General features: G+C 39.1%; 1 protein-coding gene and 1 long non-coding RNA gene across 3 annotated transcripts in view; one reads left to right on the top strand and one right to left on the bottom strand.

Moving 5' to 3' along the window:
• Window positions 1-11,738, top strand: part of LOC128654371 (uncharacterized) — a 28,807-nt gene extending 17,069 nt beyond the window's left edge. Inside the window, exons 2-3 of the long non-coding RNA XR_008401442.1 lie at window positions 10,627-10,700; window positions 11,638-11,738. This is a non-coding gene — a long non-coding RNA (uncharacterized LOC128654371). The remainder of the gene's footprint in view (window positions 1-10,626; window positions 10,701-11,637) is intronic.
• Window positions 1-23,299, bottom strand: part of HDAC7 (histone deacetylase 7) — a 603,789-nt gene that overhangs the window by 474,525 nt on the left and 105,965 nt on the right. The gene's annotated exons all lie outside the window — the stretch shown is intronic.

Genomic DNA, 23,299 nt, shown 5'->3' with positions numbered 1-23,299 from the left:
GTAACTGAATTTCCATAATTATTTGAATATATAGAACATCCATAAATAAAATAATAATATAAAATTATTTTTTTTAAATATTATTCTTACAATATTATAATGTACATATACTGTACATATATCAGCTGCTAGCTTAGCACAGTGGTTGGCAAATCCTAGAAACTAGTGAGCCATCGTTAGTCATTTTTTTCTTCTGATTCCTAAATGTATGCAGCATTTACCTACATCGATAATTCTTTCCTTTAATCAAGCCCTGAAAGAACAAGTTTATTTTCCAAATGTAAAAAGGGCATTATTTACTTTAGATGTCTATTTTAATACCATCCCAGTGAAATAATAATAATAATAATAATGGAGTTGACAGTCTGTGGAAGATATTGTATGAGAGGTAGGGGGATGAGGAAGAGGAAAGCTTAAAAGGTGATCATGAGCTTATGTAAGAGAGAGTGGGCTAACAGGATGACACACACATACATTTTATATATATATATATATAAACAGTTTTATTAAGGATTGGCACTCAATAACATACATAACAGCATCTCCCGGGGTGCTCTGTGCATTATATATATACATAAATGAAATCCCACAACAGCAAAGGCACTCACTGATTCATGAACAGCTATATTTAATTTACCATGACGTTTCAGAGTGGTGCCCCTATATTAGACATACAGATATACAGTGATATATAAGGAGGTAAGTTAAACACTGAATATCAAACATTGTAAAGTGCGCTTGTTGGGATTATCAAAGAAACTGAACGCAAGAAAACATGGTAGTAATTAGTCATATTAAATCCATTTGTGTATGACAATCTGCTTTCACATTGGCTGTTTATTTTGTGGTTTTGTAATGTGAAAATCCTGCCCAAACTCCTGTTTCTTACTGTTTTTTGTCTTTACCAAATTCAAATGAAGTAAATTAAGATTTTTAAAATTATTACATATAAGATTGGGTGAGACACACTATATTAATATTCTAATGGATTGGGATGGTATTGGTGAGTTGTGATCTAAGATTTGGCATGACTACAGCATATTTGTAAAGTGTTAGCTTAATTTATTTTCGATCTTAGATGATTTTATACATTGTTTTAATATTTGTACTTACTTTATTATATTACCAAATTTTTGGCTTGCTAAATTCACCTAAAAGTAATACAGAAGATAGCATACTGTACATTTAAAAGTATTCTTACAAATTTTCCTAATAACCAGCTAGATTTTAAGTTCTATAGATCCCAAAACTTAATGCATATCAATATGACTTGTGGTTAGTATGTTTCTTTAATTATTTTTTGTTATTGCATTGTACAGTAGTTTAGCATATGGTGCCCTATAAATAAGATTATAATAATACTTTTTAAAAGTCATGGGTACCATAAAACTAAACATTTTAAAAAACACTGTGCTACTTAAAATGCCCTTTATATCCTATGTCACTACTGCTTTGATGTGAAAAACCATCAGTTATAAGGAATTAGGACACAGAGAGATAAACTCCAGGATACAAATTAATTATAATAATCTTTAAATAATCACCCTCTGGTCCTTTAAAACTATTAGCATCACTTGGTCTATTTACAATATTTTATTGTATAATTATAGCTACAGTATAACTGAGCAATATTTATGAAGGTTGACTATAAATATATGATATTAATGATAATTCAGCATAAGTAAAATTAACATGTTCTCCCACATTGTGCTTCAAGCTTTTTAACATTTAAAGGTTTAGTCCCTTTTATTTTTACAAACATCACTATACATGACTACTGTTTAAACCTGCCAACAGGATCAAGGATACCAGGGATTGCTCCTTTGTAGTTTAACAGTGTCTTTTGGGAATGCAAGATCCTAACTGTTTCCAACATCTATAAAATGTTTCAGTTAATTCCATCTGCTTACGCAAGTATTTATTTTATGCTCATTAAATTTATTATCTTTGAAATCACAGCAGTAGGTTTGAATTAGTGTAATTTATCAAACTGAGTCCTCTTCAAAGAACCTTGTTTTTACTGCTTAGAAAATTCAGATAGGGACATTTTTTTATCCTGATGTCTATAATTGGTGGTCAAAGAAACTTGTTTCTGATTTGGTGTTAATGGCTGGAGCATGTGTTATAAAGTACCTCACTTAAATTGTTATAGTGTAAGTGACCCACCCTTGGGTCTCTTACAAGAGCTAGAAATGTTTCTTAATTGCTAGGTCAAATAAGGGAAGCTAGCAAGGGAGACATTGTACAATGTTAGAACCCCTCAAGGGACAACATTGAAAGGTCAAGCCAATGGAAAAGTAATGACACATGGCTAGAAAGTGTGAGACGTCTACTAAAGTCACATCACTCTCTTGTAAAGCTGGTATAGCCTGAGGCTGTTAAGGGCATCCTGTGGGAAGGATTTTATGAGTCTTTGAATGGGAGGAGGGCGAAGGGCAGAGGCTTCATGACAGGTTTTCAGCCTCAATCAATCAAAATAAAATGTTTCCAAGTGGTAGAGGAAATATTTCATCTTGTAGGACTTCAGTAGCATAAGATTCTAGATAGGTTTAGGATTTCTTTATACAATTTATTAGTTTGTTGCTGTTATCAAAAGTAAATATCATTTTTGTCCATAATATTGGAAAAACAATGTAAAACAAATTTCAAAATTAGAAATGACAAAGCATAAAAAGGTTTTAAGAAGACAAAACATAAGCAATCTATACAATGGCTAAGTATAAATGTATTTCAATCAAATATGTCCAGAAAATAGCCGGTCATATTTATAACAAAAAGGGAGGTTAAAAAATATACTTTAAAAGGACAGAAGACCTTCTATAAAACATATGAAAGTGGGCTATTTAAAGGTGTTAACAAAATATCTTTTTGAAAGAAAAAACAAAATGTATGCTTACCTGATAAATTTCTTTCTTTCCGGATATGGAGAGCCCACAACGTCATTAAATTACTAGTGGGAATATCACTCCTGGCCAGCAGGAGGAGGCAAAGAGCACCACAGCAAAGCTGTTAAGTGCCACTCCCCTACCCATAATCCCCAGTCATTCGACCAGAGGGAAATGGAAAAGGAATAACACAAAGGTGTAGAGGTGCCTGTGGTTTAGTAAAAAATAACTATCTTAATAAAGGGTGGGGTTGTGGACTCTCCATTTTTGGAAATAAATACATTTATCAGGTAAGCATACATTTTGTTTTCTTTCCTAAGATATGGAGAGTCCACAACGTCATTCAATTACTACCAATACCCAAGCTAGAGGACACAGAATGAACAGGGAGGGAGAACAAGACAGGCAGACCTAAACAGAAGGCACCACTGCTTGAAGAACCTTTCTCCCGAAAGAGGCCTCAGCAGAGGCAAAAGTATCACATTTGGAAAAAGTATGCAGAGAGGACCAAGTTGCAGCCTTGCAAATCTGTTCCACAGAAGCTTCATTTTTGAAAGCCGAAGAAGAGGAGACAGCCCTAGTGGAATGAGCTGTAATTCTCTCAGGAATTGTCCAGCAGTCTAATAAGCAAAACAAATTATACTTCTCAACCAGAGGGAAAGAGAAGTAGTAGTAGCCTTTTGACCCTTACGCTTTCCTGAGAAACAAACAAACAGGGCATAAGACTGGCGAAAATCTTTAGTTGCCTGTAGGTAGAATTTTAGAGCATGCACAACATCCAAGTTGTGCAACAGATGTTCATTATGACAAGAAGGATTGGGACAGAGAGAAGGAACAACAATTTCCTGATTAATATTTCTATCCAAAACCACTTTAGGAAGAAATCCCAATTTAGTACGAAGAACCGCCCTATCCGCATGAAAGATAAGGTAAGGTGAATCACACTGCAAAGCCAAGCGCTCCGAAACTCTCCAAGCAGAAGAGATAGTGATAAGAAAAAAAAACTTCCAAGATAGCAACTTAATATCTATTATTATTATTATTATTATTATCGGTTATTTGTAGAGCTGGAATGCATTGGCTCAAACGGAGCCTGCAGCAAAACTTTAAGATTAAGGCTCCAAGGAGGAGCAACAGGTTTAAACACAAAAAGATTGAACTTCTGGCACATCTGCCAGACGCATGTGTAACAAAATAGATAATGCAGAAATTTGACCTTTCATAGAACTGACTGACAACCCTTTCTCCAAACATTCCTGGAGAAAAGACAAAATTCTAGGAATCCTGACACTACTCCAAGAGTAGCCCTTAGATTCACACCAATAAAGGTATTTATGCCATATCTTATGGTAAATTTTTCGAGTAACTGGCTTGCGAGCCTGGATCATGGTCTCAATGACCGACTCAGAAAATCCACGCTTAGACAGAACTAAGCATTCAATCTCCAAGCAGTCAGCTGCAGAGAAACAAGATTTGGATGGAGGAATTTGGATCAGAGGTAACCTCCAAGGTGGCCGAGATGGCATCTTCAGTAGATCTGCATACCAGATCCTGTGAGGACATGCAAGAGCTATTAGAATTACTGATGTTCTCTCCTGTTTTATACAAGCAATAACTCATAGAAGGAGCACAAACGGAGGAAACAAGTATGCTAGACCGAAATCCCAAGGAACCGCCAGAGCATCTTGAGAATCTCTTGACATTGAACCATACCTTGGAAGCTTGGCGTTATGCTGAGATGCCATCAGATCTAATTCTGGCACCCCCATTTGAGGGTTAACCTGGAGAACACCTCCGGATGGAGAGCCCACTCCCCGGGATGAAATGTCTGTCTGCTCAGGAAATCTGCTTCCCAGTTGTCCACTCCAGGAATGTGGATGGCAGATAGACAACAATTGTGAGCTTCCGCCCACTGAATAATTCATGCCACCTTCTTCATAGCTAAGGAACTCTGAGTTCCTCCCTGGTGGTTGATGTAAGCCACTGAGGTGATGTTGTACAACTGAAACCTGATACACCGGACTAAGGACAATTGAGACCAAGCCATCAGAGCATTAAACTTGCTCACAATTCCAAGATGTTTATGGGGAGAGCAGGCTCCTCCCAAGTCTATAGCCCCTGCACCTTTAACGAGTCCCAAACTGCTCCCCAGCCTAGCAGGCTGACATCCGTGGTCACAATCACCCAGGAAGGTCTCCAGAACCATGTGCCCTGAGACAGATGGTCCTGAGAAAGCCACCACGGGAGAGTCTCTTGTTGACTAGTCTAGATCTATCCTCTGAGACAGATCCAAATGGTCTCTGTTCCATTGTCTGAGCATGCATAATTGCAGAGCTCTCAATGGAATCGAGCAAAGGGAATGATGTCCATGGAAGCGACCATCAGACCAATTACCTCCATACATTGAGCCACTGAAGGCCGAACAGCAGACTGTAGAGAAAGGAAAGAGGAGAGAATTCTAGATTTTCTGACCTCCATCAGAAAAATTGTCAAAGATTGGGAATCTATTATGGTCCCTAAGAAAACCACCCTTGTAGCTGGAACAAGGGAATTCTTTTCCAGATTCACTTTCCAACCATGGGAATGTAGAAAAGACAACACATTATCTCTGTATGAGAGTTTGCTTCTTGAAAAGATGGCGCCTGAACCAATATGTCGTCCAGGTAGGGTGCCACTGCAATTCCCCGAGACCTGATCACTGCCAAGAGAACCACCAGAAACTTTGAGAAAATTCTGGGAGCTGTGGCAAGGCCAAACGGAAGAGCCACAAACTGAAAGTGTCAAATCTCAGGAATTTGTGATGGGAACATGAAGATACGCGTCCTTCAGGTCTATGGTTGTCATGAACTGAACCTCTTGGACCAAAGGAAGAATGGAATGAATGGTTTCCATTTTGAAGGACGGTACTGTGAGAAACTTGTTGAGGCACTTTAGGTCTAAAATGGGTCAAAAAGTTCTCTCTTTTTTGGGCACCACAAACAGATTTGAATAGAATCCTAGACCCTCTTCCCTTACTGGAACTGGAACAATCACTCCAAGGGAGGAAAGGTCTTGAACGCAGTTCAAGAATGCCTCTCTTTTTACCTGGTCTGCAGATAATCTTGAGAGGTGAAATCTGCTCCTGGGAAGGAAAGTTTTGAATTCTATTTTGTAACCCTCAGATACTATGTCCACAGCCCAAGGATCTGGGACATCTAGTGCTTGACAAATCAGGATAAGTCTGCCCCCCACTTGATCTGATCCTGGATCGGGGGCAGACCCTTCATGCTGACCTAGACTCAGCTGAGGGTTTCTTTAATTGCTTCCCCTTATTCCAACACTGATTGGGCTTCCAAGAAGACTTGGACTGCTCCTGCTTGCAAGAGGGAGAGGAAGACTTTTGACCTTTGAAGTTACGAAAGGAACAGAAATCACTTTGACGTCCTTTGAGTCTGTTCTTCTTGTCTTGTGGTAGAAAATACCCTTTTCCACCCATAATATCAGAAATTATTTCTGCCAGACCAGGTTCGAACAAGGGCTTACCTTTGTAAGGAAGCGCCAGAAGCTTGAACTTAGAGGTAACATCAGCTGACCAAGATTTTTGCCACAATGCCCTGCGGGCTAGGACAGTGAAGGCAGACATCTTGGCTCAAAGTCTAATAACTTGAATGTTGGCAATTGGCTAGTTTGAGAGCTTTAATCCTATCTTGTATTTCCTCCAACTGAGTATCTACTAAAATTGATTCAGACAAGGCATCGCACATATAAGATGCCGCACTTGCTACTGTGGCAATACAAACTACAGGTTGCCATTTAAGACCTTGATGAACATATATCTTGTATAAGCTTCCAGTTTTTTGTCCATAGGAGCAGCTATCCTCTATAGGGATAGTAGTTCTCTTAGCCAGAGTAGAAATAGCTCCTGCTACTTTAAGTACCGTGCGCCAAGAATCTTTAATGGAGTCAGCAACAGGAAACATCTTTTTAAATACGAGAGACTGGGAGAAAGGAATCCCTGGCTTCTCCCATTCCTGTGAAATAATCTCTGTCACACGGTCTGGGACAGGAAAAACTTCCACAGATGAAGGAACATCCTAGTATTTATTAAGTTTACTAGACTCCTTAGGGTTGACAATGACAGACGTATCAGAGTCATCCAAAGCAGCCAATACCTCCTTTAAAAGTACACAATGGTGTTCAAGTTTAAATCTTAAGTTTTACTTCTTCAGTATCAGATGAAATAATACTATTCGAATCTGAGATTTCACCCTCAGAGGCTACTGATGTATCTTCCTCATCAGACTTATGAGGGAGGGCAACCTGAGAAGCAGTAGGTGGAACAGAATGAAACCTTACTATCTGAATGTTTTATTTTGCTCTTGTGTTTTCCCAGCATAGGAAAAGCAGATAATGCCACAGATACCGCAAAAGATACCTGTGCAGTAAAATCTGCAGGCAAATAAACTCCTCCAGAAGACTGAGAGGAAATACAGGGCACTGTATGTGATGCCATAGAGACTTAGGATGTTTGAGGAGAAAGCTGTGGCATTGCTTAAACAGCATCATCCTGAGAAATATTAGGCTCAGCGGGCAACAATTTATCTATAAATTGAAGTGTTCTAGCTAAGCATGCAGCGCAGAATTGCATAGGCAAAACAATTTGTGCCTCTAGGCATAACAAGCATTTGTCAAAAGACACAGAGTCTTCCATGTCCAGAATACTAAATAAAAAATTCCCTAAATTGTAATTTTTTAAATACACTTTCACTTTAAGAATTTTTAATACCACAGCCGTTTAACGTTATGCAAAAATTCTTTAAAATAATAGACCAATCAGGCTGAGGTGCCTTACCGTAACACTTTTATACTTCTATACACAATTTGGCTGCCAGAAGTTTCTAAAACGATTGTATAGTAGATCGACACTGAAGAGACTGAAATTCAATGATGCCTCTTCGCTCCGTGAATATCTGACAGCAGCAAGTAAAAGACGTGCGTTTCTCTCTGCCTACCACAAACGCTCAAGCAGTCTGCCAGTTAGCCTGTTCTAGCTAAGCAAGCAAAGAAAACCAATTGACAAATTTTAAGTTTATAAATAAATCCCAGTTTAAAACATAAGCCCCACACACATACTAATAAAGAATTTCAACAAAATTAACCCAAAGAGGAAAAACTTCTCAATAAAGAGAAGATTAACCCATGGGGGTCAATTTACTAAAGTGTGAGCGGACATGATACGATGTAGCGTATCATGTCCACTGTACATCGATAAATGCCGACAGAATATGCTGTCGGCACTTATTATAGCACCAGCAGTTCTTGTGAACTGCTGGTGCAATACCGCCCCTGCTGATTCGTGGCCAATCGGCCGTTAGCAGGGGGTGTAAATCAACCGGATCGTATTCGATCGGGTTGATTTCTGTCTCGACGGAAACATGGGGCATCAAGCTCTGTACGGAGCGTGATAAATTGACCCCCTAGTCTCAACATACATAATGTGACTGCCCACTGCTAAAAAGAATCTTGTATAAAGGATTTTAAAAATGTCCCCATCTACTGCATATTAAATATTCTTCTGAAGTGCAAGTCTCCAAGACCTAGAAGACAAAACCACTTACCTGCAGTCTAGCTGTCCGGCAGGAAGACAGCTCACAAGGCGTGAAAGGACACATACTCCTTACAGAGACCTGTAGAAAAAGAAAGTACAGAGTAACGAACTTTGGCTTTCTGTACCATGGGCAGCAATGTGTTAGGAAACAAAGCAAGGATTACCTCACAACTTCCTAACTGCTTAAAAGCCACCACTACCCTACTGAAGAGATTGACGTGGACTCAGCTAAACCCAAATCCTTGCTTGCAGGGAAAAGTACCCGAACGAGGAATTAATTTCTTCAGACACCAAACTTCACCTCCTCCATTGACAGAAGCAAAGAGAATGACTGGGGATTACGGGTAGGGGAGTGACACTTAACATATTTGCTGTGGTGCTCTTTGCCTCCTCCTGCAGGCCAGGAGGGATATTCCCACTAGTAATTGAATGACACCGTGGACTCTCCATATCTTAGGAAAGAAAGGATTATTTTACAGCTGTTTATTTTGATTATGAGGCTAACAGGAAGTGCAGCTATGCATTAAGACCTGATCTCCCACAACATTTTTGGTGGATAGTCTTTTAGATGCAACAAACATTAATTTTGTTTCTCTTTAATATATAACTAATTTGCGTTTTTTTTATTTGACAGATATTCTTTATTAAACATATTAAAAACTTATAATTAAAAAGGCTTTAATTGACTCAGTTAAATGCATGGCTGCATGATTACAGGCTGTACTTTGGAATGGTCACTGAATATCAGAGTTGGAATGGGTCCAGGTCAATGGTGATATACGCAAGAATCTTGTAGATGGATTGGGTTCATTTATGAGAGCGGCCTTGACATTATTGCTGGCTAAAGCATATACTCCACCTGTAGAGATAGGCTTTAATGAGTTGTTATTTACAGTACTCATATATATTCAGGATATCAATTAAAAGTATATGTTGTTGCTAGCATGTGTGTTAAATTAGGTTATATTACAAAAATGCACAAATTCTGACATATTTCGTCTTAGGGAATTTATTATTTGTAGTAGCTGGGGTTTTTTAAGTGTCAAGCCAAGTTTATTTAGTGTCCATGGCCATTCATTTAGTTTTAGGCTTATCTTTGAATTTGTTAATCTATTATGTCATTATGTTATAATCTGTTAATAAACATTTATATCATACCTAAGTGAGTATGTATATTTGGTGACCCAACCTAATTTTCAGTACCACAGTTTGTGTTCTGGGTCTCAGAGCAGATTGTAGTGTTACAGGGCTGTTGTGTTTAAATGAAACTGTTGCATTTTTGTGGAACTTTATAGTGCACACATGACAAAAGGACCAATCATGTCAGACCTTTCTGTGCTAGCTTTGGCTGCACCCAAAGGCAAAACACAAACCCCAATGTTACAGACAGAACAAAGGAGGTGGAAGGCTTACTGCTGCTGTTAGTGAGTGACACAAATAGGAAAGTTGCTCTGTTCTGTCCAATGCCAATCAAAGCATGAAAAAGCATAGCACTTTGTGATGGCGATGGTGCTGCAAAATGGCAGAAGGGCTTGTCAACTATTAGCTTGTCTTTGGTGTCCTTTCATGCTTCCTTGGCTTAGCCCATCCCTGCTCATACCAAGACCTGTCACACTGTCTTTGTTGCTTCTGTTGACGCTGTTTATTCTGTTGTGTAATTTTTTTATGCCTAGCTCTGGCGTCATTCTTTGCCACAGATGTCTGTATTCACAGATGTCCGCCCCCGTTTCTGTGGTACTTCTGAGTGCACTAATTTCAGCTTGAATTCTGTGTTACTCTCCTTTTTTGCTTGAATCTTGGAATGCTCTTCTGGATTACTCTCTGTACCTATCTCCCCTTTTGTTGCAGACTTAGGGCTAGATTACAAGTGGAGTGCTAATGACCACATTTGCTAGAGTGTTAACTGTTCTAGAACGAAACCTTTTGCGCTCGTTGGGTTGAGCTGGTATTACGAGTTGGAAGTAAAAAGTTATCCCTCCAGCCTTATCCCGACGAACTCAAAAAAGCAGAGCTTACACTTATGTGCGTGCGATAACCTATTCCCCCATAGAAGTCAATGGAGAAAAAAAAATCATTAGATGTGTTCAGATAACTCTTAGTAGTGCATTGCTACTCCTGAGCTGACTTTAACTATGCGTTTAATCACTTTTGCAGGGACAGCATTGAACTTAGGATAAAACCAGGAAGAGATATGAATCCTATTCAAATATTGACAGCAACATGTGGTTGTAAGTATTGCTGGAAAGGGAATCTTTGCTGGGGAGAATGAAGTTAGCAGGGAGTGGTGCACTTTCAAAATTAAGTGCACAGGAGACCCCCAATTTTTCTTTTGTGATTCAGATAGAACATACATTTTTAATCAACTTTCCTGATTACTTATATTATGTAATTTGCTTATTTATCTTGGTATCCTTTGCTGAAAGAATATTGGCAGCTAGCTGAACACATGTAGTTGGCCAATCACAAGAGACAAATATGTCCAGACACCAATCAGCACTTAACTCCTACTAGTGTAAGATATGTGCATATTCTTTTTCAACAAGGGATACAAAGAGAACAATGTACACGAGAACAAGTTTGAAAATAGAAGGGAATTTAAAAGTGTCTTAAAATTACTCTATGGGGCCGAATCATGTAGTGAATCATGTCCGCCCGGCATAGCTAAATGCCGACAGCATATGCTGTTGGCATTTAACATTGTACAAGCATTTCTAGTGAAATGCTTGTGCAATGCTGCCCCCTGCACATTCGCAGCCAAACGGCCGCTAGCAGGGGGTGTCAATCTCCACCAGAGCTGGGGCAGAAAGGGACGCATATGTATGCCCCTGTCCACCCTTGCTTGATAAATTGAGCCCAAAGAGAACATTCCATTTAAAGGGGTAAATTTATTAAATGTTGGACAGACATGATCCTCTGTAGCGGAACATGTCTGCCTGACATTGCTAAATGCCGACAGCATGCACTGTCTGCATTTAACATTGCCCAAGCATTTCTAGTGAAATGCTTGTGCAATGCCGCCCCCCTGCACAATGGCCCCTCATTGTGCAGTTTTGAAAAAGGCCTAATTGAGAGGCCGAAACGCGTTGACAGAATTTGGTGAGCATTATTTCATTATTTATTTCATTATTGTAGCAATATTGCACTATGTTGTTTTATTGTTTTTAGGTTTTATGAAGATAAAGTCTCTTACTACAGATAGACTACCCAAAATAACACTGCAAAAAGCATTTGTCAGAAAGGAAAGGAGGATTTGAAATCATCACCAGCAACACCATATCCACTTTTGAAACACTAAATAACTATTGGATAAAGGATTTGAACATTATATAATTTTATTTATACACACCTTTTTTCTAATTGATTCTCCACTATCACCAATTTTGGATTACAGAATATTTCAATTTTTAATTTTTAATTTTTTAATTTTTATTTTTATTTTTTCCACACATTTTTGATTTTTAACCCCTTAAGGACCAGCGACGTCCCCTGTATGTCGCTGGCCTTTTTTTGGGACTTGATTGTTTTATAGCGCGGTCTTTCCACTAGCATTGAGACTGCTCTATTCCACAAAGCCTGCTGGAGGGAGGGCATTAATAGCGTGTTCTTGCTAGACTTGTGCTATTATGTCCTGAAAAAACCCTTAACGACCAGTGACATACAGGGTACATTGTGGTCATTAAGGGGTTAAGTCACATACACAATTTTTATACACCGATTTTTTCACTTATTTTTTCCACATTTTTTCACTGAGGAGGACACATCATTTAAGACATTTTTTATTAAGGAGGACACATCATCTAAGGGATTAAAGACAAATCAATTGATCATCTAACTGGTGCAATACACCTGCACCACTTTTCAAGGATTTTTAAGACAATGCACATCTTTTAAGGGATTTAATTATCAACACATTATTTTAAGGTCATTATGAAGTATTTTTAACCAATTCTTGTTTTAATATTATATATTTGCTATTTACTGTTACCCATATTTTTTAATTAATTGCCAACACCAACAATTGTTATTTATTGTCATTCATTGTTTAATTTTGTACAATATTTGTAATATGTACATGGATCCATGTTTTTAACCAGTTTTGATTGTATGTAGATAATAAACTTGTTAAATTGTTAACCAAAATTGTTAGACTACCCATATTTTAAACAATATTGGTTTTTATTAACATATGCACCTGATAGGAGTATACATCCTAAAGAATTAACCCACTTCTCATAGCCTCTAGTTAGGCGCTTTTTGATATTCAATCACTACATATTCAATTTCAGGGGTAGCTAGGTACCCCATTATCATAAAGCATATTGAGATATTTTGAGCGCTGTAAGATATCATCTCTTAAACTGGTGTCAATCATCCCGATCGTATCTGATCTAGATGATTGCTGTCCGCCACCTCAGAGGTGGCGAGTGAGTTAAGGAGCAGCGGTCTTAGACCACTGCTTCTTAACTTTTGTTTCCGACGAGACTGAAGGCTCGTACGGAAACAGCTGCATTCACAAAGACTGGACATTTAAATGTTCAGGCTTTTTTGGTAAATTTTACTAGACCATCCAACTGAATACTGGGCACCTGGCAACCTGCCACCTCACCATTATAGAGTAAGTATAATATTTAAAAAGTCAACATTTTTATTGTAATCCTAAAAGATATATTTTTTAGAGCTAGCAAAGAAGAAGCTCACACATCATTAACTTCAGCCAAAAGGTATAAAGTCATTTAACTTTATCTACTATCTTTGTTTTTTTGCAAAATACACTAACAGCCAACAGGGAAAGGGGCCACAGAACATTGTTTTCAGATCTATCTCTAGGATTTCCTGTTTGGAGAGGAAGACAGATAAGCACTCATGTCTGCAAGTGGTCAACCACACATTATATCACTCACTTTCTTAAAACTGAATTAACTCTTTGTATAGATATGAAGTGAAAGTGATGAGGATTACAAACTGTTTCTACCATCACACACATGATATCATATTAAAGGTAGGAAAGCTAAGACACATACAGTACAAATGTTACTATAGATGTGTTTCATATTATTAGTGAATTTATTCATGTAATAAGTTCATTTAGTTAATTTATCTTGCATTATTGTTGGTGGAAATTCAGTCTAGAAAGTAAAAAAAAAAGATTCTTAGTGATTTTCACTTCAAAGAGGTTCAAGAAAAATGTACACATATTTCCAAATAGCAAATCTCATTCTTGCTATCTTTATTTGAACTCTGGACAGCACTTTTTTTATTGGTGGATGCATTTATCCACCAATCAGCAAGGACAACCCAGGTTGTTCACCAAAAATGGGATGGCATCTAAACTTACATTCTTGCATTTCAAATAAAGATACCAATAGAATGAAGAAAATTTGATAATAGGAGTAAATTAGAAAGTTTATTAAAATGTCATGCTCTATCTGAATCACGAAAGAAAAGATTTTGGTTCAGTGTCCATTTAAGGTCAGCATTTCAGACTGGAGCTATGAAACACATATTGGGGCATTATTCAGATTCATTAGAAGAGCAGTGTGAAGTACTCTGCAAGAGGTTTTTGCTGACAAATATTTCAGCCAATCATTAAAAAATCCTTTTTTGTGTGACTGTTTTTTTTTCTTTTTCTGTTTTTAAAATTTTATTTATTTACTTTTTTTTTTTTTACATATTTTTGCATTTTGTTACTTTGCATTAGGCCCCTTACCATTTACACATTTTCCCAACGACTTGAGAGGTTGAAACTTTGTTTCTTCTCTGGTGAATGTTAAATCCATGGGGCCGATTTATCAAATGGTGGGCGAACATTATTCTCTGTAGCGAAACTTCGCAGGTAGAAAGCAGCATCTGCTGCTTAATAAATTCTACCCCATGGGGCCTATCGATCAAGCTCCGAAAGGAGCTTGACGGCCCGTGTTTTTTCTGGCGAGTCTTCAGAGACATTTCTTAAATATGCCTCAAAATATCAATGAGACTAATGTGAAAGTGACATAAAATCTAAATTGTTTCTTTCATGTTTCAGATAGGACATACAGCTTAATACAACTGTCAAAGTTACTGCTATTATCTCATTTGCTTTATTATCTTGGGTATCCTTGGTTTAAGGAGCAGTAATGCACTACTGGGAGCTAGCTGAAAGCCAATGACAAGAGGAATATAACTGCAGTCACTATATATATATATATATATGATTCAATGTGTTCCTGTAATAACTACTCATGTTGTTCAATTTTTGGTAGCTTATTTATATAGGAGAGTCTTTATGAGCCCTGCTTAGTCTTTATAAACGCACTCTCCTGGCCAATCAAAAGCAACTGTAGCAGCAATTCATATGTAGATCCTAAGGTTTCAAAAAAAAGTCTTTATCTGTCTGTAACCTTAAAGGGACATGCCACCCACATTTTTTCTTTTATGATTTAGAAAGAGAATGCAATTTTAAACATCTTTCTAATTTACTTATATTATCTAATTTGTTTTATTCTCTTGATATTCTTTGATGAAAAGCATATCTAGATATGCTCACTAGCTGCTGATTGGTTGCAGCACATAGAAGCCTAGTGTGATTGGCTCACCATGTGCATTGCTTTTTCTTCAACTAAAAAAATTGAAAAAATGAAGCAAAATAAATAATGGAAGTAAATTGTAATGTTGTTTAAATTTCTATTCTCTATCTGAATCATGAAAGAAAGATTTTGGGTTTAGTGGCCCTTTAAGCTATGTAATCAAGAGGTAGTGGCAAAAAAGCCTTTATCTGTCTGTAACCTTAAGCTATATAATCAAGAGGTAGTGGCAGAAGGGGCAAAAGATAAAATGTTCCTACAGTTATTTTGAATACAAATTACCTGCTGATTGCCTGAGTACATTATCCCTTTAAGGGAGTTCTTTGCTAAACTTTAACTGTTCTTTGGTTACAGAACATTGTGTATTTCCCCACAATATTCCCATAAATTAAAGGGACACTGAACCCAATTTTTTTCTTTCATGATTCAGATAGAGCATGCAATTTTAAGCAACTTTCTAATTTACTCCTATTATCAATTTTTCTTCGTTCTCTTGCTATCTTTATTTGAAAAAGAATGCATCTAAGCTTTTTTTCTCCACGGCGGTCCACGGCGTCATCCATTACTTGTGGGATATTCTCCTCCCCTACAGGGAAAGGCAAGGAGAGCACACAGCAAGAGCTGTCCATATAGCTCCCCCTCTGGCTCCGCCCCCCAGTCATTCTCCTTGCCGCTCTGAACAAGTAGCATCTCCACGGGGATGGTGAGGAGTTTGTGGTGTTAGTTGTAGTTTTTTATTTCTTCTATCAAGAGTTTGTTATTTTAAAATAGTGCTGGTATGTACTATTTACTCTGAAACAGAAAGAGATGAAGAGTTCTGTTTAAAAGAGGAGTATGATTTTAGCAGCAGTAACTAAAATCGATTGCTGTTCCCACACAGGACTGTTGAGATGAGAGAACTTCAGTTGGGGGGAACAGTTTGCAGACTTTTCTGCTCAAGGTATGGCTAGCCATTTTCTAACAAGACTGTGTAATGCTGGAAGGCTGTCATTTTTCCCTCATGGGGATCGGTAAGCCATTTTCTTAGACTTAGAAAGAATAAAGGGCTTATTATGGGCTATTAACTGGTGGACACTCTTAAGGGCTAAATCGATTGTTTATTTAAGTTTTTATTTAAAGTTTGAAGTGGATTTCACACTTTTATTATTTGGGGAATGTTTTTATTGCCAGGCACTAGTTAAGACACCTTCCCAGTCAGGAAGGGCCTTTTACTGTATTAGGCAGAGCCTCATTTTCGCGCCATTATTGCACAGTTTCTTTTAAGTACAGTGCATGCAGATGCATGTGAGAGGGTCTGGTGTCCACTGTAAACGTTCCTAGAGGGCTTGAAATACCCCCCTGGAATAGTTGAAGTCACAACAAAGGCTGTGGCTGGGACTGTAGTGGGGTTAAAATTGCAAACGGCTCCGGTTTCCACATTTTAAGGGTTAACAGCTTGAAAATTGGGGTGCAATACTTTGAATGCATTAAGACACTGTGGTGAGAATTTGGTAAAGATTGGATAATTCCTTCATAGTTTTTCACATATTCAGTAATAAAGTGTGCCCTGTTTAACATTTAAAGAGACAGTAACGGTTTTGTTTTAAAACGGTTTTTGTACTTTATTAACCAGTTTAAGCCTGTTTAACATGTCTGTACCTTCTGATAGATCATGTTTTGTATGTATGGAAGCCAATGTGGTTCCCCCTTCAAATATATGTGATAATTGTGCCATAGCGTCCAAACACAGTAAGGACAGTATTGTCACAAATAGTAAGGTTGCCCAGGATGATTCCTCAGATGAAGGAAGTAGAGATAGTTCTACATCTTCTCCTTCTGTGTCTATACCAGTTATGCCCGCGCAGGCGACCCCTAGTACTTCTAGCGCGCCAATGCTTGTTACTATGCAACAATTGACAGCAGTAATGGATAACTCCATAGCTAATATTTTATCCAAAATGCCAGCATTTCAGAGAAAGCGCGATTGCTCTGTTTTAAACACTGTAGAGCAGGAGGGCGCTGATGATAATTTTTCTGTCATACCCTCACACCAATCTGAAATGGCAGTGAGGGAGGGTTTCTCAGATGGAGAAATTTCTGATACAGGAAGAATTTCTCAGCAGGCAGAACCTGATGTTGTGACATTTAAATTTAAATCAGAGCATCTACGCGCATTACTTAAGGAGGTGCTATCTACTCTGGATGATTGTGACAATCTGGTCATCCCAGAAAACTTGTGCAAGATGGACAAGTTCCTAGAGGTCCCGGTGCACCCTGATGCCTTTCCGATACCTAAACGGGTGGCGGACATAGTGAATAAGGAGTGGGAGAAGCCAGGCATACCTTTTGTCCCTCCTCCTATATTTAAGAAATTGTTCCCTATGGTCGACCCCAGGAAGGACATATGGCAAACAGTCCCTAAGGTCGAGGGGGCGGTTTCTACACTAGCCAAACGCATGACCATTCCCATTGAGGACAATTGTGTTTTCAAAGATCCTATGGATAAAAAATTGGAGGGTTTGCTTAAAAAGATTTTTGTACAGCAAGGTTACCTCCTTCAACCTATTTCGTGCATTATTCCTGTCACTACAGCGGCGTGGTTCTGGTTCGAGGAACTGGAAAAGTCGCTCAGTAGGGAGACTCCGTATGAGGAAGTCATGGACAGAATTGACGCACTTAAGTTAGCCAATTCCTTTATTTTAGACGCCGCTTTGCAATTAGCGAGATTAGAGGCGAAAAATTCAGGGTTTGCAATTGTGGCGCGCAGAGCGCTCTGGCTAAAGTCTTGGGTGGCGGATGTATCTTCCAAGACAAAATTGCTTAATATCCCTTTCAAAGGTAAGACCCTTTTTGGGCCAGAATTGAAAGAAATTATTTCAGACATCACTGGGGGAAAGGGCCATGCCCTCCCACAGGATAGGACTTTCAAGGCTAAGAATAAGTCCAATTTTCGTTCCTTTCGCAATTTCAGGAACGGACCGGCTTCTAACTCGGCAGCCTCTAGACAAGAGGGTAACGCTTCCCAGACTAAACCAGCTTGGAAACCAATGCAAGGCTGGAATAAGGGTAAACAGGCCAAGAAGCCTGCTGCTGCTACCAAGACAGCATGAAGGGGTAGCCCCCGATCCGGGACCGGATCTAGTAGGGGACAGACTCTCTCTCTTTGCTCAGGCTTGGGCAAGAGATGTTCAGGATCCCTGGACACTAGAAATAGTCTCTCAGGGTTATCTTCTAGAATTCAAGGAACTACCCACAAGGGGAAGGTTCCACATTTCTCACTTATCTTCAAACCAAATAAGTAGACAGGCATTCTTACATTGTGTAGAAGACCTGTTAAAGATGGGAGTGATACACCCAGTTCCAACTGTGGAACAAGGTCAGGGGTTTTTACTCAAATCTGTTTGTAGTTCCCAAAGAAGAGGGAACTTTCAGACCAATCCTGGATTTAAAAATTCTAAACAAATTTCTCAGAGTTCCATCGTTCAAAATGGAAACATTCGAACAATTTTACCTACAATCCAGGAGGGTCAATATATGACTACCGTGGATTTAAAGGATGCGTATCTACATATTCCTATCCACAAAGATCATCATCAGTTCCTAAGGTTCGCCTTTCTGGACAAACATTATCAGTTCATGGCTCTCCCATTCGGACTAGCCACTGCTCCCAGAATTTTCACAGAGGTGCTCGGGTCCCTTCTAGCGGTTCTAAGACCAAGGGGCATTGCAGTGGCACCTTATCTGGACGACATTCTAATTCAAGCGTCCTCTCTTTCCAAGGCAAAGGCTCATACAGACATTGTTCTAACCTTTCTCAGATCTCACGGGTGGAAGGTGAACGTAGAAAAGAGTTCCCTGTCTCCGTCGACAAGAGTTCCCTTTTTGGGAACAATAATAGATTCTTTTGAAATGAAGATCTTCCTGACAGAAGTCAGAAAGTCAAAGCTTCTAAACGCTTGTCAAGTTCTTCTCTCTATTCTGCAGCCTTCCATAGCTCAGTGCATGGAAGTAGTAGGGTTGATGGTTGCAGCAATGGACATAGTTCCTTTTGCTCAAATTTATCTAAGACCATTACAACTGTGCATGCTCCAGTAGACAGGATCACCTGTCTCAGGGAATGAGTTTCTGCAGACCAAAGTGGGTCATTGTCACGACCGACGCCAGTCTATCAGGCTGGGGCGCGGTCTGGGATTCCCTGAAAACTCAGGGTTTATGGTCTCGGGAAGAGTCTCTTCTCCTGATCAACATCCTGGAACTGAGAGCGATATTCAATGCTCTCCGGGCTTGGCCTCATCTAGCAAAGGCCGGATACATAAGATTCCAGTCAGATAACATGACGACTGTAGCTTACATCAACCATCAGGGAGGAACAAGGAGTTCCTTGGCGATGAGAGAGGTATCCAAGATCATCAAATGGGCGGAGGATCACTCCTGCCACCTATCTGCAATCCACATCCCAGGAGTAGACAACTGGGAGGCGGATTATCTGAGTCATCAGATTTTCTATCCGGGGGAGTGGGAACTCCACCCGGAGGTGTTTGCCCAGTTGACTCAATTATGGGGCATTCCAGACATGGATCTGATGGCGTCTCGTCAGAACTTCAAGGTTCCTTGCTACGGGTCCAGATCCAGGGATCCCAAGGCCACTCTAGTGGATGCATTAGTGGCGCCTTGGTCGTTCAACCTAGCTTATGCATTTCCACCGTTCCCTCTCCTTCCTAGGCTTGTAGCCAGGATCAGACAGGAGAAGGCCTCGGTGATTCTGATAGCTCCTGCGTGGCCGCGCAGGACTTGGTATGCAGATCTGGTGAATATGTCATCGGCTTCACCATGGAAGCTACCTTTGAGACAGGATCTTCTAGTACAAGGTCCATTCGAACATCCAAATCTAATTTCTCTGCAGCTGACTGCTTGGAAATTGAACGTTTGATTTTATCCAAGCGTGGGTTTTCAGATTCAGTGATAGATCCAGAAAACCTGTGTCTAGAAAGATTTACCATAAAATATGGAAAAGATATATCTGTTGGTGTGAATCCAAGGGATTCTCCTGGAGTAAGATTAAAATTCCTAAGATCCTCTCCTTTCTCCAAGAAGGTTTGGATAAGGGATTGTCAGCGAGTTCTCTAAAAGGACAGATTTCTGCTTTATCTGTCTTGTTATACAAACGACTGGCAGCTGTGCCAGAGGTACAAGCTTTTGTACAGGCTTTGGTCAGAATCAAACCTGTTTACAGACCCTTGACTCCTCCTTGGAGTCTAAATTTAGTTCTTTCAGTTCTTTCAGGGGGTTCCATTTGAACCCTTTCATTCCATAGATATCAAGTTGCTATCTTGGAAAGTTCTGTTTTTGGTTGCTATTTCTTCTGCTAGAAGAGTTTATGGATTGTCTGCTTTGCAGTGTGATCCACCCTATCTGGTGTTCCATTCAGATAAGGTTATTTTGCGTACCAAGCCTGGTTTTCTTCCAAAAGTTGTTTCCAACAAGAATATTAACCAGGAAATAGTTGTTCCTTCTCTGTGCCCGAATCCAGTTTCAAAGAAGGAACGTTTGTTACACAATTTAGATGTAGTCCGTGCTTTAAAGTTCTATTTAGAAGCAACAAAGAATTTTAGACAAACCTCATCCTTGTTTGTCGTTTACTCTGGTAAGAGGAGAGGACAAAAAGCTATTGCTACCTCTCTTTCTTTCTGGCTGAAAAGCATTATCCGATTGGCTTATGAGACTGCCGGACGGCAGCCTCCTGAACGAATCACAGCTCACTCCACTAGGGGTGTGGCTTCCACATGGGCCTTCAAGAAAGAGGCTTCTGTTAATCAGATATGTAAGGCAGCGACTTGGTCTTCTCTGCACACTTTTGCCAAATTTTACAAATTTGATATTTTTGCTTCTTCGGAGGCTGTTTTTGGGAGAAAGGTTTTGCAAGCCGTGGTGCCTTCTGTTTAGGTAACCTGATTTGCTCCCTCCCTTCATCCGTGTCCTAAAGCTTTGGTATTGGTTCCCACAAGTAATGGATGACGCCGTGGACCGGACACACCAATGTTGGAGAAAACAGAATTTATGCTTACCTGATAAATTACTTTCTCCAACGGTGTGTCCGGTCCACGGCCCGCCCTGGTTTTTTAATCAGGTTTGAAAAATGTTTCTTTTTCTTTATACACTACAGTCACCACGGCACCCTATAGTTTCTCCTTTTTCTCCTAACCGTCGGTCGAATGACTGGGGGGCGGAGCCAGAGGGGGAGCTATATGGACAGCTCTTGCTGTGTGCTCTCCTTGCCTTTCCCTGTAGGGGAGGAGAATATCCCACAAGTAATGGATGACGCCGTGGACCGGACACACCGTTGGAGAAAGTAATTTATCAGGTAAGCATAAATTCTGTTTTTTGTTCAGAACTCTGGAGAGCACTTTTTTTATTGGTGGATGAATTTTTCCACCAATCAGCAAGGACAACCCAGGTTGTTCACCAAAAATAGGCCGGCATCTAAACTTACATTCTTGCATTTCAAATAAAAATACCATGAAGAAAATGTGATAATATGAGTAAATTAGAAAGTTGCTTAAAATTTCATGCTCTATATGAATGATGAAAGAAAAAATTTGGGTTCAGTGTCCCTTTAATGTTTTAAGCACATTCCTCTACTAAGCAACCTGACTAGGATATCTAAAAGCAAACATATTTGAAAAGCTACCTTTGTGGCTCAAATTTTATGTATGCAGCTCCAAAACTCTCCCACCAAAATTGGAAGATGCTACTTAATTGGTACTGGTAGCCAATCAGTCTTCTTTGTTTACACATGCACCATATACCCTCATTTTGTATTGAACAAGACCTCAAATTTGCCAGGTCAGAGCCCTATTTATCTCACATAAGCCACACTTCTGTTCATGATGCCTGTCCCTCTGCCTCTCCATGTTGACTACGCCTCTTCTTGGCACCTCCACGCCAATGCAGCTGCGCTCTACCTTCACGCCAATGGTCCATCTTTACGGTAGCATTTCACTGTTGTGCTTATACGCCCAGCCTTTGGTTGTAAATGGATGTTGATTTAAAGGGACATGATACTGATGCAGTATAACTGTAAAAAGCTTCACAATTTCCTCAGCTCAGCAGAGTAAGTGCTGTGTAAAAATGTATCTTTAAGTTACTGTTCAGCTGCAGGTAAAACAAAAATAATGAAGAAATGAGCAGCAGCCACTCAGCATCAACAGTGCTGAGGTCATTAACTCTTCTACTGTGATCTCATGAGATTTCACTAAACTCTCATGATATTTCATAGTAAACTTCCTTAAACTTAATAGCGAAATAAAATGAGTGTGCTTGAAGCTCACTCTCTTTCCTGTCCCGGGACAGACATACTGATTTGCTGCTTAAAGGGTGTGAATAATTAGGACATACATTTTGAGGTAAAATATCTTTCTTTTTTACATAGAGATGCTCATGCTCAGGTGATATTTTCTAGTCAGCTTTTTACAGCTATGCTGCATCACTTTCAAGTGTTTCAACATTTGGGTATCATGGCCCGCTAACATTCAGACACTATCTTTCACTACTCGCCACAGTTAAATTTCTACTCGCCAATTGCTAGTGGGCGAGTGGAAATTTTGAGCCCTTGTCCGCTGCAATTTCTTACTCGTCCGGGACTAGTAGTCTAGTGGAAATTTCAAACCCTGATTAAAATCAATATGTGAATTGTGCATGACTAAAAAAAAAAAATCAGTGTTGAAATAAAAGCTTGTGAACTGGTACAATATGCTGCTTGAAATAAGAAAAAGTGGATTTTCAAAAAATAGGAAAGATAAAAAAAATCTTAAGAAAAGCTGCTTAAAATATATTTTCTAATGGATTGAATACTGCTGGGGAATTATCTCAATGCAAATTGTTGGTGATGTTAATGTGGTGCAAAGCCACAGAAAAAAAAACAAATGAGACTGGATTTTTGAATGGATTGGAATGACCATGAATTGAAAAACAATGCAAAAAAAAGCGCAAGACACTTTACATGACTCTGCCAATGGACTTTAATAAACCCAAATTGTTAGAAACCTGGCAGTCTCTATTAATAAAAATCACCTTTTCCAATACTAGGGCAGCCACAGTCTCAAAGTCTGTAAAAAAATATATATTTGGAAATAAATTCCAAGCTGGCAAAAAGTAAAATCCAAATATTTACTTTTGAAAGGTTATATATTACTAATATTGGAAGTGATTGCTGCATTTAAGACACATAAGTATGCAAATAAAATGCAGAAAGGGAGCCTCACCCATAGACTCCCCCTTTTAAATCCCTT

Source organism: Bombina bombina, chromosome 3, assembly GCF_027579735.1.
Source record: "Bombina bombina isolate aBomBom1 chromosome 3, aBomBom1.pri, whole genome shotgun sequence".
Lineage (NCBI taxonomy): Eukaryota > Metazoa > Chordata > Amphibia > Anura > Bombinatoridae > Bombina > Bombina bombina.
The sequence above is the reverse complement of the archived record's forward strand: the minus strand, read 5'-3'. Positions and strand labels throughout refer to the sequence as shown.